Here is a 14,310-nt window from a genome sequence, read left to right on the forward strand (position 1 = left end):
TGTATGTGTGTGTGTGCACTAAGCAATATAACAATTGCAAAGCAATATGCAATAACTTGTAAGTGGTATTATTATTATGAGTTACACTCTAAAATAAAAATCAAGGTTCACCTCATCTACAAAGCCAATTTAAACTTTCAAAACAAATTTTAAAAGCCCCTAACGTCAACAAGGCACAGGATGGGGCTCTGTAAAACCGCAGTTCCAATAAGACCATAAACATCCCAAACCAAGACCATCTGCAGTGTTTGTGTCAGTTGATAGCCAGGGCCATTTTTCATTTGCTATGTCATGCATGCAGGGCTGGTTAAAAGGCTTTTTAAATAAGAGCCCAATGAAAACGCAGAAGAGAAAAAAGACAGAGAGAAAAAAAAACCTTCACAGGCAAGTGACAGAATTCAGGATCCAAGCATGTGGTCATGCCCTAAGCTCAAAGTCTTTACAAGCTAAGTGGTCGATATGGCTGCCTAAGATCATCCCCCAATATGGCCCTGGGAGAACAAATAAAGGACCTGGCAGTGAGGGGAAGAGAGAGGGAAGCACTCGGCTGAAAGATTGACTGATCTTGCTGCAGATCAGATGGATGGATCTAAATGACCTGTAAAGACATTTCTGGAGCCCTGGGCCACAGCATTAAGAGCCCAGACACCACTCGCACTTCTGAAGTAGTTATTAGTGACTGAAGTTGCAATTGACAACTGCGACTTCAGTTTCAAGTATGTAATGGTTTAACAGCATCAACTTGAGGGAAGGTTATATCTCCTTGTGTCTGGTGTACTGCTGACACTTAAAGAAAATAATTGGTAGATTTAGAGCAGGAAGAGAGGCCAGTGGGTAGAATAGGAGGGGCCGTCAGAAACTTAAGGTAGAACTTCAGTGTGATGGTGTAAAACAGCCATAATTTCTCCCAAGCTGCAGCCCTGAAACAGCATACACACAAACATGACCCACCATCCCCAATCCCATCTTCTTCATAACATCCAAAGACAAAAAGTTCTCACGTTTCTCCCTCTCTCAAGTACTAAGTCACAAGAATTCTTCACGTGCCTACCTTTGCCGGTTGGAATGCACTGCACTTTCAGAAGCACATTGAACAATGAAAGAAGTGTGCTTCCCCAGCACCTATGGGTGTGGGAGGTCTGGGAACAGGGCGATTTGGCCTTTTTGTTCTGTCTGCTGCTCTGCAGCTTGACATGAATCATCAATAACACATGGGGTTCCCGCACCCACCTGACTGTCATCACCTTTCAATCAGCAGGATTTGATTTTGAGGAGGTGCTGAAGGATCATGTTGGTAGGAGGGAGGCAGGAAATAAACGTCAGGCAAGGAGGGAAATGTGTCTGTGTATGCACGTGTGTCTATCCCCATATGTGATTAATTCCTCAACAATAGAGAACTACCTTTGCCTTCACAAAAGTCATACAGGTAAGTGTTAAGTTTGTTGTCAAACTTATCCAGATTTTGCTTCCAAGGACTTTTAATTTAGCCATGTTGACAAGAGGCTTTTTTAAAGTTATTATTTCTATTAGTTTTATTAACAGACAACAACTCAAGTAATTTTTTTAGCATTTGTAAGTCTCATAAATAACCCTACTGAAATTTACATATTGTAGGATTTATGTCATTTTACCTGCCTGTGTTCTTCCCTCCCTCCCTCCCTCCCTTCCTTCCTTCTTCCCTCCCTCCTTTCCTTCCTCCCTCCCTCCCTTCATCCTTCCCTCCCTCCCTTCCTTCATCCTTCCCTCCCTCCCTTCCTTCATCCTTCCCTCCCTCCCTTCCTTCTTTCCTTCCTCCCTGCCTCCCTCCCTCCCTCTCTCCTTTCCCTTCTTCCTTCCTCCCTCCCTCCCTCCCTCCCTCCCTTCCTTCCTTTTCCCTTTTTTCCTCTGCTAATCTGTCATTCGCATGTGTCTATCAGTGTGGGAAGGCACAGAATAAGAATAAATATTTCAATGACACCATTTCTGACTTAGAATCATTAAGCACATTAATAGGTTGATCTGAACTGCAAGGAAGGCTTGGGGAATTGCCCTAACTTCCCACAGAATGGATCAACCTTCAGTTTGGATGAAAGCAGCTGTGTTAGAAATAACAGCAATATGGCAGATTCAAAGGATGTTCTCCTCAGTCACTCCTAGTTGCCACTGTTTGGAAATATTTAGATGGGAATTTGACAAACCAAGTGAAGTGTACACGCTGAGTCCTGTGAAAAGCACGGGGAATCATTGTAATTTGCCATTGAGATGGGCTCAGAGGTTTATTTTTTCTGGGAAACCACCAAGGTAATACGAAAAGCATAACATAGAAAAAATAATAAAACAAGTGAGAAATTTAAAAACTCAGCTAACAGTTGACCTGCCTTGCAATCTGGCACCTCTTCAGTGAAAGATAACCCATGGCTGACAAGGGCATCCCCAGAGCAGAGCTGGTTTAATCAGGTGCACCTTGTGGGCCATTGTTATGTACAACAGGCTCTGTGTTACACTGAGCCAACAGAGCTGCCTCCTCACTCTAATGGCACAGTATTCACCTGGGAGGTGTTAAATCTTCAGTCTATTCCTAGAGGGACTTCATGTTCCCCATAATTAATTCCTCGCCTGGATGTCTATATAACTCCATACTCTAGTGGTCATTATGAACTGGTGCGATGGTTCCTGGAGACAGCTCCGGGGCTTCCAGCTTGGTGTTTTGGGAGGCCCACGGAGACTTGCTCATTGCAGCCATAAGGAGAATGTGACGTGAGTTTCACAGGCACACGTGCATACACACGCAGGGAGACTCACTCAGGAGAACTGCTGAGATGGCTTTTATTTTGGCATAGGAAATGCTTGTCAGACACATCAGCTGATAGCATCCACAGAGCTGGAAGAAGGAAAATGAACTGCATTACAACGAACTCGGATTTCACAACCGAAAGCTGCACGCTGACATTTATATTAGCTTCGTTTGACATGTCCTGACGGTTCAGATTGGATGAAGAGGAACTCTCGCATGTTCGCCCACCCCATCCCATAAAGTGCACCTTTCATGCCAGGTCTATAGAGGCAATAGATCATGTAAAATGTTGCAATTTCCTGCTGGCTGTTTTCTAGGAATGCAGAAGGCCCTGGATAGTCAAAAGCATCATGTTCTCTATAGATTTCCAAAATATGGGGGTGGGGGGAGATTATCCATGCATCAAAAGCATAGAGAAACACTATAACCAAAGCAGTGGTTCTCAAACTGCACTAAGCCAGAAAAGCAGGTGGAGTGCTGATTTAAAACATAGACTTCCGAGCCTCTACCCCACATCAGCAAAATCATGACAACCCAAAGAGAGCCTGGAAATCTGCATATTTAACTAGCAGATTCTCTCTACATTATAATATCATTATGGGTATTAGGATATCACAGATATAAATAAGATATATATTATTTTTAAATGATTTTAATAATTTATTGGGTTAGCAATAATACATATATTCTTACATATTTCAATCATTTTATATAATTACGATGTAGTGAACTTGGACTATGTATCAGGCTATTATGTGTTCCAGTCATTTAGAAATCACCAACTAGTGAAACAGAGCACATGGAGCTCAGTGTATGTCAAGCCACATTGCAGCTAATTCACTGACTTGAGAATTTTCCCCAGCAAGTTGAACAGTCTCCACATTGCAGAGAAGGTCCCGAGAAGTGAATTCCTAAAGCCAATTTGGGGCAAAGCTTTAGAACTTTGATCTTCTGGCTCTCATTTTTGAGATCTTTCAGACCAAGAAAATAATCATTCAACTCATTATAATCACAGATATTTAGCAAAGATTGTCTAATATATTCCTCATGTTCAGACTATGAAGCAAGTAGTATATTTTTTAAAATCATGTTGCCGGCCAAGCATGGTGTCTCATGCCTGTAATCCCAGCAATTTGGGAATTTGGGAGGCCGAGGCAGGCGGATCATGAGGTCGGGAGTTCAAGACCAGCCTGGCCAACATGGTTAAACCCCACCTCTACCAAAAATACAAAAAGTAGCAGGCATGGTGGCATGCACCTGCAGTCTCAGCTACTCAGGAGGCTGAGGCAGGAGAATTGCTTGAACCCAGAAGGCATAGTTTGCAGTGAGCCGAGATTGCACTGCACTCCAACCTGGGCAACAGAGGGAGACTCCATCTCAAACAAACAACAAAAAAAAATCATGTTGCCAATGAAGACTGTGAAGTTTAGCCAATTTAAGTAACTTGGCCCATTGAGAGGTGAAGCCAGCTGGACTTCTGGGGTGGGTGGACTTGGAGAAGTTTTCTGTCTTACAAGAGGATTGTAAAATGCACCAATCAGCACTCTGTAGCCAGGATTGTAAAATGCGCCAATCAGCACTCTGTGACTAGCTAGAGGTTTGTAAAATGCACCAATCAGTGCTCTGTAGCTAGCTAGAGGTTTGTAAAATGGACCAATCAGCACCCTGCAAAATGGACCAATCAGCACCCTGTAAAATGGACCAATCAGCACTCTGTAAAATGGACCAATCAGCACTCTGCAAAATGGACCAATCAGCAGGACATGGGTGGGGACAAATAAGGGAATAAAAGCTGGTCACCCCAGCCAGCAGCGGCAACCCACTCCGGTCTCCTACAATGCTGTGGAAGCTTTATTCTTTCACTCTCCACAATAAATCTTCGTGCTGCGCACTCTTTGAGTCCACACCACCTCTAAGAGCTGTTAACACTCACCATGAAGGTGCATGGCTTCGTTCCTGAAGTCAGTGAGACCACGAACCCACAGGAAGGAACCAAGTCTGGATACACCATGATCACCTTCCTGGTAAATGAGGGAGCTGGATTGAAACCCAGCTCTTAGTCTTCATGTGATATATTCATCTACTCATTTTCCAAGGATGCAATGCGTATCCAGCATCTGACAGGCTTTGGTCCAAGTGATGGGGCTACAGTGATGGCCATGACACAGTCTCTACCTCTGGAGGCTAGTTGGGATAGAACGGCATCACCCCAGGCATAGTAGAACTAGTGCCATAGTGGGGGAAGAACAAAGCAGTTAGGGAAGATTTCCGGAGGAAAAGAACTTAGAGTGGGGATGAGGACGATGGGGAGAGGGGAAAACGATCCAGCAGTGCAAAAGCTGGAAATGGAAACTCATGTGGGAGAATGGCCAAGTGAACACATGCTGGGGCTCTGCACTTACATGTGCCACTGTCCTGCAAATGAAATGGAAATGTGCCACTCATTTAATCGTGAGGGCTGCTAAGCCGTACAATTCACACCAGTTAAGTACATACGGACCTGGAGGATTTGCTCAGCCTCATGATATAATGGAGAGGAGACTGTCCTCTAGAGAGGTGATATGGTATGATGGAAAGAACAGTGGCTTCTGAGTCAGATCTGTGCTCCTCTTCCCTCATTTGCTACCTGGGCAATATTGAGAAAGCCTTTCACACTTTCTGATCTGCAGTTTCCCCACCCATACATGAGAATAATAAAACATAATTTCTGAGGATTAGTGATATGTATCTAAAGATTACACAACCAAAACAGCAGAAGGAAAGCCAAACTACAAACTGGAAAAAGTATTTGAGATGTATTTGGCAAAGCAATGATTTCATTAATACAGAAAATATTCCTACAAACCAATAAGAAAAAGGCCATCAAGGCTGTAGAAAAATGTATAAAGGATATAATCAGAGTTAACAGAAAAAAGAAATATGAAAGAATATTTTATATTTAAATACATCATATTTTAAAAATATTTTCTCTCCCTCATATTAAAACAAATAAAAATTAAAATCACAATGAGATACCATTTTCCATCTTTTAGATGATCAAAGTCAAAAAATTTACCATCACTTCATGTTGAGGGTGGGGGTAGATAGTTTTAGCAATATCTATTTACAATTTTAAAATACATGGTCTATAACCCAGCAATTTCACTTTTGGAAATTTATCATGCACACTGATGTGTGTGCAAAGAAGTATGTATAAGAATGTTCACTGCCACATATTTTGATATGGCAAATTATTTGAAACAACTTAAATGCCTATCAAAAGAGATGTGGTTCAATAAGTCAAGGTAGAAGGAAACAGTGTAATACAAAGCAGCTGCTAAAATGAATGCAGCAGCTCATTCATGCATTGTTATTCAATGATCTCCAAGCAAGCCACCAGGGCTATGGCATACTATATTTACACATTGCTGCTTGCATATGCATGCAATATCTCTGCAATAATACACAATAACCTGGTGGCACTGGTTCCTTCGAGAAAGGAAAACTGAGTGACTTGAGGACAGAATGGGTGGCAGTTTTGACATTTTGAATTTTGTATTAATAACATATAAATATATTTTAAAGGAGCAGAAATGTTAAAAATATAACAAATGGGGCCGGGAGCGGTGGCTCACGCCTGTAATCCCAGCACTTCGGGAGGCCGAGGCGGTAGAGTAGAGCAAAAGATAGGCTAACTGCAAATTCCAGCTTCATCCACAACTTGTTTGCTGTGTGACCTTTGGTGACTTCTTAACCTCTCTGAACTTACTGCATTCACAACTTAGAGGGAAATACTCCTTTTACTTATAACAAGAAGTCTAAATAAGATTATGAATTTACAGTACAGCAATGGATATACAATTGTTCAGTTTTGCTACTACACCCAGGAAGCAAAGAATTATTTGCTTTTGGTATGCCTTCTACTTACCAAAGTAAGTAGCAAAGATAGCATTGAGATATTGCTAAGCCACTTTGCTCTTTTAGATTATAATTTTTCAAAAGTCATAATGAAAGCATAGATCGTTGTTCTTGGACTCTAGCTTTGACTCAGGCAGTCACTTTCAACATAATCTTGGAAAAGTCACTAATTCTCTCTGCTTCAGTTTTATCATCTGAAAAAAGGTGATAGTCATAACAGCATCATCTATCTCATGAAACTGTACGTTTCAGGTGCATGTGAAGAAGTATATTTACAAGTGGCTATTTAAGTCAAAGACCTTTTAGTAAATAAACCAATGTAACTGATTCACACCACACAAAATGTTAATTCCTGCAATGAGTAACAGGCTGGGGCATTTTTCGGGGAGCATCAAACCATACACACATCCCAGTCCCCATCTCTGCAGTAAGGCTTTTGTGGTAAGCAGACTACACATGTAAAGTCTTTGTGTATCTATACCAGCCTCCATCCAGCTTGTCCTGCATGGGTGCCAACATCATATTTTAATGGGTAATTGACAAGCAATTGTGAGAGGGATATTGTCTTGTAGAGGTCTGAATAATGGTTGAAAGAGATTCTGATTGGATCTGGAGCTAATAAAGGACAGGAAAAAGAGGGATAAAAGATCACAATTATTTTGTGGGATTTACAGCCCAGGGATTCATTAAAAACCCTGGGGGTGGGGAATCCAGGACTTTCCTGCTGCAAGGTAGTTAGGCTAGTTTAGGGGAAGCTTGAAGAAGGATGACACTGGTACAACTGGGCAGAAAAGGCCCAATATCCCTGATCATTTGGCCAGGGGCAGAATGAAGACAGGGTGTAATTGATCTCAGGGACTAAGAAGAGACTTAAGGAACTAAGGAAAGATTGCTGTTAGATTTCCTTCCTCGGGTGACCCAACTAGATCCCAAACTCAGCCTATAAACATGGCATTTTTCTGCCTAATAAAGATAATGATCTACTAAATAATCCACATATACTCTGCACTCAAAAAACTAGAATGACTTTTTTTTTTCTTCTTTTTTTGAGACGGAGTCTCCCTGTCACCCAAGCTGGAGTGCAATGGTACGATCTCGGCTCACTGCAACCTCCACCTCCCAAGTTCAAGCAATTCTCCTGCCTCAGCCTCTCAAGTAGCTGGGACTATAGGCACATGCCATTGCACCCGGCTAATTTTTGTATTTTTAGTAAGACGGGGTTTCGCTGTGTTGGCCAGGCTGGTCTTGAACTCCTGGCCTCGTGATCCACCTGCCTCGGCCTCCCAAGTTGCTGGGATTACAGGTGTGAGCCACTGCACCTGGCCAACATTATTTTCATATTAATACTTTGCTGTTAAAAGTCATTATATTGCATGGATTTTTAAGGATAATCCTAATTTCAAATATGGTATTGGCCCCATTGAGATAACTTGGGGATTTGATATTTGCACAACTTCAGACTAGATAAATCAATTCAGAAAGCACTACATTAAAAAGTATATATTTGTGGCAAAAGATTCTCATAAAATAATATTTGGAAAATAGTTACTCAAAAGACCACCAACAGTTGCATTTTAGCTTCAAATGTCAGTGGGATGACCATGTCTTATGATGTTATTTGCCTTAGAGTGGAATTATTTGGACTATCTGCCACTATAGAAACCCACGTGACCGAGCCTGCATAACTGAGCTGGATGAGTACAATATAAAGAGAAAGTAAAGTTTTCCCAGTTGCTTCTTAAACACAGTCATTTTGCCTGCCAATCAAATCATTTAAAGTGTTCCAGTCCATTTAATTATTATGTTTTATTTTAACTTCAAAATGAGTACAAGGGGCAGCGAAAGAAATGCATGTTACAACAGGAAAACTTCGGGAAAATTATACATTAGAAAAGAAATACTCATATACCTATATTTTGGTTCAGAAAATGTTCCAGACATTAGCCTGAACAAAAGTGCCCCCGGTTTCTAAGTTATGGCAGCAGCCCGAGAAGCAGGCTGACAATGTCCGCAGGGCCATGGAAGGCCTGTGAAGGCAGGATAAGCAGCAGGCCTTCTGGATGACAGCTCCATGTGAAACCAGAAACCAGCCTCCATCCAGCTCGCCCTGCATGGGTGTCAACATCAGAAAATGCTCCATCACACAGCTCATAGAAGCACAGCCTGATGGACACCGAGCCTGACCTTGCTTCCCCAGGAGACAGTTCCTCCAGGTCATGGGTGAGGGAGACTGGCAAGGGTCACTGAGGGGGGCGTGCAAGTACAGCTGCTTGCTCAGAATCCATCCCCTAATCAACAAGACTCAGCCTCAAGGGGTTGTCATGCCAGCCCTTCCACTGGCACTCACTGAACAGGCGAAAAGCAAGGCCTAGAAAATACACTCATTCTTAAAGATCCAAAGCTGTCTGGAAAGGAAGTGAGAGACCAGGGTGGATGGGCGGGCCAAGCTAGCTGGTTGTGATAAGCCACACCTGAGACTAAAAAGATCTTTGCTTCACAGTGGTGCAAAGAAACAGGAAGAGAAATGATGGATGGATGGATGGATGGATGGATGGATGGATGGATGGATGGATGAACAGGCAAGCAGGCAAACTAAGATAGGTAGATGATAGATATAGATAGATAGATAGATTAGATAGATAATATATTTATGTCTGTCTCTATATCTTTATGTCTATAATTCTATATGTACCGAAGGCTTTGTCTCTTCTTCCACATGTAGTCCACTTGAGGCACACCAGCTCAGGCAGTAGGCAGTAAGCACATCAATTCCGCCTTTTACATGATCAGAGATGTTTAACTTTCCCGGTTGATTGCTTCAGAATGAAATCTTGTCTTCTGACCTCCCACGACATGCAGAATCCTTCAGTGCCCTAGAGGTACACGTGGGACTTTCTAGTTTATTGGGTAGCTGGAGACTGCTTGAATTCAGGGCAGGGAAAATGACACATCCTGCCTCTGGAAGGGGAGCCGTCAGCTGCACATGCCCTGTGCCTTTAGCAGGTGCTTCAATGCCAAAGGAATTAAGGCTCATTATTCTCTTTGCTTCCCTCTGCCTGTCTCTTCCTTCTCACTGTGCACATATGCCCCTTCCTCCGTCCTCCACCTTTTCCTCTCATTACATTTATGGTCAGTGACTACTAGCTGGCCTGGAAGTGGAGATGTCAAGCTGAGCCTGCAAAGCTAGCAGTTTGTTAGCCCTTCCAGCTGGAAAGAAGTAGGACTTGATGGTGGTCCTTCCATGTGGAAAAAAAAGAAATGTTCCTCATACATTTGTTTAAACATATTACACACATTTAGGTAAATTATTTCTGACACCTACTACATTTGTCCTGATTTGTTGTCCATCATGGGGAAAAAAAAAAAGAAAAAAGATGGTAGGGCATAGTCACATGAAATTCTACAGGCTCGCATAGGATTCAAAGGTAGAGGCTGAATTAATGAATTCACTTATTGAGTCAATAGAAACTTAGAGCAGACACCGTGTCTCACTTGTACATCTGTGTTCTCTAGTATTAACAATAGCACAAATGTTTTCATGCTCTAGGGGCTACTTACCTATTTTACGTGTTTTGATTTCATAAACTTCTAGTAGAACAAATAGGTGAAATTTATCAAGAAAAATGATAATGGTAATCGCTAATACTATTGAGTGCTTAAGTGTTCGTAATGAGTATTACTAATCCATGTAATAATTGCCTAGATTATCTTTACACCTTACGATAACCTTGAGAGTTAAGAATTATGACAACAACCTCATTTTATAAATAAGAAAACTGAGGCACAGAGAGGTTAATGGCATGTGTAAAATTTCATGAGGGCACAGCATGGACTCAGTCAATCAGACTCCACTTAACATACCACGTTATACAGCATCCTGTTATTTTTACTGATGATTGGCCCGGGTAAAACATCAATCCAAAGCTTCCATTGGTTTGGCAGAATACTTAAAGAAAATTTTAAATTAAAGCACATATTTTACTCATTTATTTTCATTTTGTGCATATTGTAGGTAAGAGGCATTAGTACTATTTTACAAATGAAAAAAAATGCAATAAGAAACAACTGAGAGGCTATCCCATAATCAAGACAGGGACATTTTGAATTAGGATCTTTGAACTTATAGTTGTAATTTCATGTAACAGGATTAATTCCATCTTCCTGCACTGGGACAGGAAAGAAGGAAAAGGCCAGCTCCCTGTATTCAAAGCAATAATTTTGTAGGAGGAGAATGAAAATGGAAGCAAAGAGAAGACTGAACTTGACATCCAGTAATGCAGCTTAACTACCTCTAAATGATAGACTGTCAGCAAACTTCATTCACCCCGGCTCCTAAATTTGAAAACAGGCTTAAGAAAGAATGCTATTGTGAGAACTTTAATGAGTAGAAAGCCTCTTTGATTCTATAAAGTCAGAAGAATCTCTATCACATTCTAACCATGTTTCTATCATTGGACCAGTGAAATCTGCCCTGCGTATAAATGTGAACAGGAAACAGAAATACTCTAGAATAAGTAGATAAATACATCTGCTTCGTGTTTAAGACATGATTCACTCACTGCCTTGCTTTTGCTGTCACTGTGAAACCACCTGCATTTCACAGTGAAGCAATGACACAAAGGGTTAAACGACCTACAGCCTGGTGAAGGTAATGACAAAATTAGTTAAAAGGAAAAAAAATACAGTGTTACTTCATTTGCTGTATACAGAACAGTTGCCTAAATCAATGTAACAGGTTAGCTAGAGCAATGTATACAAATTATATGCTGTGGAACACTACTCCATAAAAATATTCCAAAAAATATATATTCCTTATTGAAGTACATTTAGGAAATACCACATACGCTGCTTAGAATCCACTGTGAACTACTTTTCAAAATTCAAAGAGCATGGTTATTGCCCACAATTATTATTAAACAACTATTAAAAGCCCTGATAAGTCCTGCAGTACAGAAACTTTACAACTTTCTTTAAAATAATGTTTCCCCAGATGATTTGTCTCTTTGAAGTTATGCCCATAGGTACCATATCCATTCTGCGAAGCCTTCATTTGGGTGAAGATACTGGGTTAGAGGAGTTTGTCTTTGCTTCTTCCCTTTCTGTAGTCGTATTACATGAGAAGTTCTACAGGCTTATAATAGACTCCCTTTCTTTATGGAAGAACCTATGGTGAAGTATAATTTGTATAGCTGCCTCTGTATCTTTGGATCAGCCTGGGCCACTTATTAAATAAAGATCTCATTGTAGCCCCAGTCTTCATATTTGGGCGTCTCAAAGCTATTGATGTAGAAAGTTCTGGACTTTCTGGCTTTGATCCTGCCTATACTCTCTGCCTCCCTATCTAAAAACTTCTTTTCCCATATGCTAGTGTTTTGCCTTTATTTGCCATTCTTGGTCCAAGTTTGTCCTTAAACTTAGGTTTTCTGTTGATTTCGTTTTCTGGACCTAGGTTTGTTCTTACCCTATTTGCTTTCTTGGACCATGTCAAGCCATTCCTGGTAATTTGCCTGCTAAGACCTTAGCCCAAGGCCCAACCACAGCACTGCACTCAGAAACAAGTTCTCCTCTTGGAGGAAAATCAGATATTACTGCACCACTCTAGAAATAAAATTACTGTACCAATCACTTAGAGATCTTGGGCCTGTTATAATTCCATACATAGGCAGTGCTGTCTGTGATGCTGGGCGCAACACAGCTTTCCTAGCCCTCAATTTATTGGTCTATAAAATGGTGACATTCTTGTCTTCCTTTATTATAGCTTAGGGAGGACAAAAAAATCACCACATAAAAAGCATTTTCTTTGATTTTAATGCAACTTTTTCCTTCTCTCTGTCTCTCTCTCTCTCTCTCTATATATATATATATATATACACATATATACATATATTATACATATGTACACATATATGTATGTATACGTGTATATATATATGTGTGTATATATACATACACATACACACATACACACAGTTAACCAAATTATTTTATTTGCATGGCTCTTGATAGTTTACAAAATAGTGTCATACACACCATTTACATTTCATTCTAATGAATCTGGGCAAAGAGGTGAGGTAGGGATTATGATGGTGAATTTTCAGATGGGACAACTGAGACACCAAGAGGGCCAGTGAGTTGCTCACAGTTGCACAACTGGTGAGAAAGGCTGCTGTGAGCACTAGGGAAAAGAGCTAATGGATGCTGGGCTTAACACCTAGGTGATATGTTGTTAGGTGCAGCAAACCATCATGGCACACGCTTACCTATATAACAAACCTTCACATCCTGCATGTGTACCTTGGAACTTAAAAAAATTATAAAAAATTATTTAAAAAAAAAAAAAGAAAGGCTGTTCTGAGACACCTGTGTCCTGGCCAGTGGGTGTCCTCTTTGATGCAGTAGGAACACTGCACACTATGGCTGGGGACTTGGCGACATTCTACTACAAAGCAGGCTTAATGATAAACTTCCCACACAGTGCGTTCACTCTAAATAAAGGAAGGATGATCACGAAATTTACAGCTGCTTTCTTCTCGTCAAAAGGAAATATTCCATGAATACCTTTTCCCAAATTTTACACCAAAAGCTGCATTACCTCTAGACACCTGTATGTCTGAGGGGTGGCAGGTGAGGTAAATTGTGGTATAAGAATGATTTGCTTTGTGAGGTAGGAATAAAAAAGCAAAATGTTCATTCATGCATTTGTTTGTTGATTTATTCAGTACATTTCAAAAGTAATTCTGTGTCAGATGTAGACACTGGTAAGACAGAAATAATCAAAACGGAAAGGTGTCTTCTTCTAACAGAACTTACCTTCTAGAGGAGAACCAGATCGTATACCAATAAACACACAAATAAAGGGGATGCTTTTTTTTTTTTTTTTCCACGGCAAGCTCCACCTCCCGGGTTCACACCATTCTCCTGCGTCAGCCTCCCGAGTAGCTGGGACTACAGGTGACCGCCACTGTGCCCGGCTAATTTTTTTGTATTTTTAGTAGAGACAGAGTTTCACCGTGGTCTTGATCTTCTGACCTCATGATCCTCCCGCCTCAGCCTCCCAAAGTGCTGTGATTACAGGTGTGAGCCACCGTGCCTGGCCAGGGGATGCTTTTTTAATATTAAGAAGTCTAAGAAAGGGCCGGGCGCGGTGGCTCACGCTTGTAATCCCTGTAATCTGTCACTCCAGCCTGGGTGACAGAGCGAGACTCCGTCTCAAAAAAAAAAAAGTCTAAGAAGAATGTGTGACAGAGTCGTGGAGACAGTGACAGTTGTAGCAGGGGAGTTCAGCCAACATCACTGATGAGCACCATCAGCGCAGTCCTCTGTGGGGAGAACAATGCTGCTACCTTGGAACCAGGCCAGCAGGCCAGCAGCAAGGAAGAGCTGGACCTGGTATTAGCTGGTATAAGTTCAGGTGCATCAAGCTGAGCTCCTGTTCTTCTGGGTAAGAAAGTGATTCTGTAGGTTCTTCTGAAAAAAAAAAAAAAAAAAAAAAATCAACACAAATCTGTTAGAAATCAACATTTATAGATGTCAGGGGTCAAAGGGCTAAGAAAAAGGGTGTTTTGGAGGAAAGAGAAAAAATAGAGGATGACCTTATGTTCTACATTTGAAAGTCTTCCACTTTCACTGTGAAAGGAGAA

The sequence above is a fragment of the Symphalangus syndactylus genome, chromosome 5 (genome assembly GCF_028878055.3).
Source record: "Symphalangus syndactylus isolate Jambi chromosome 5, NHGRI_mSymSyn1-v2.1_pri, whole genome shotgun sequence".
Lineage (NCBI taxonomy): Eukaryota > Metazoa > Chordata > Mammalia > Primates > Hylobatidae > Symphalangus > Symphalangus syndactylus.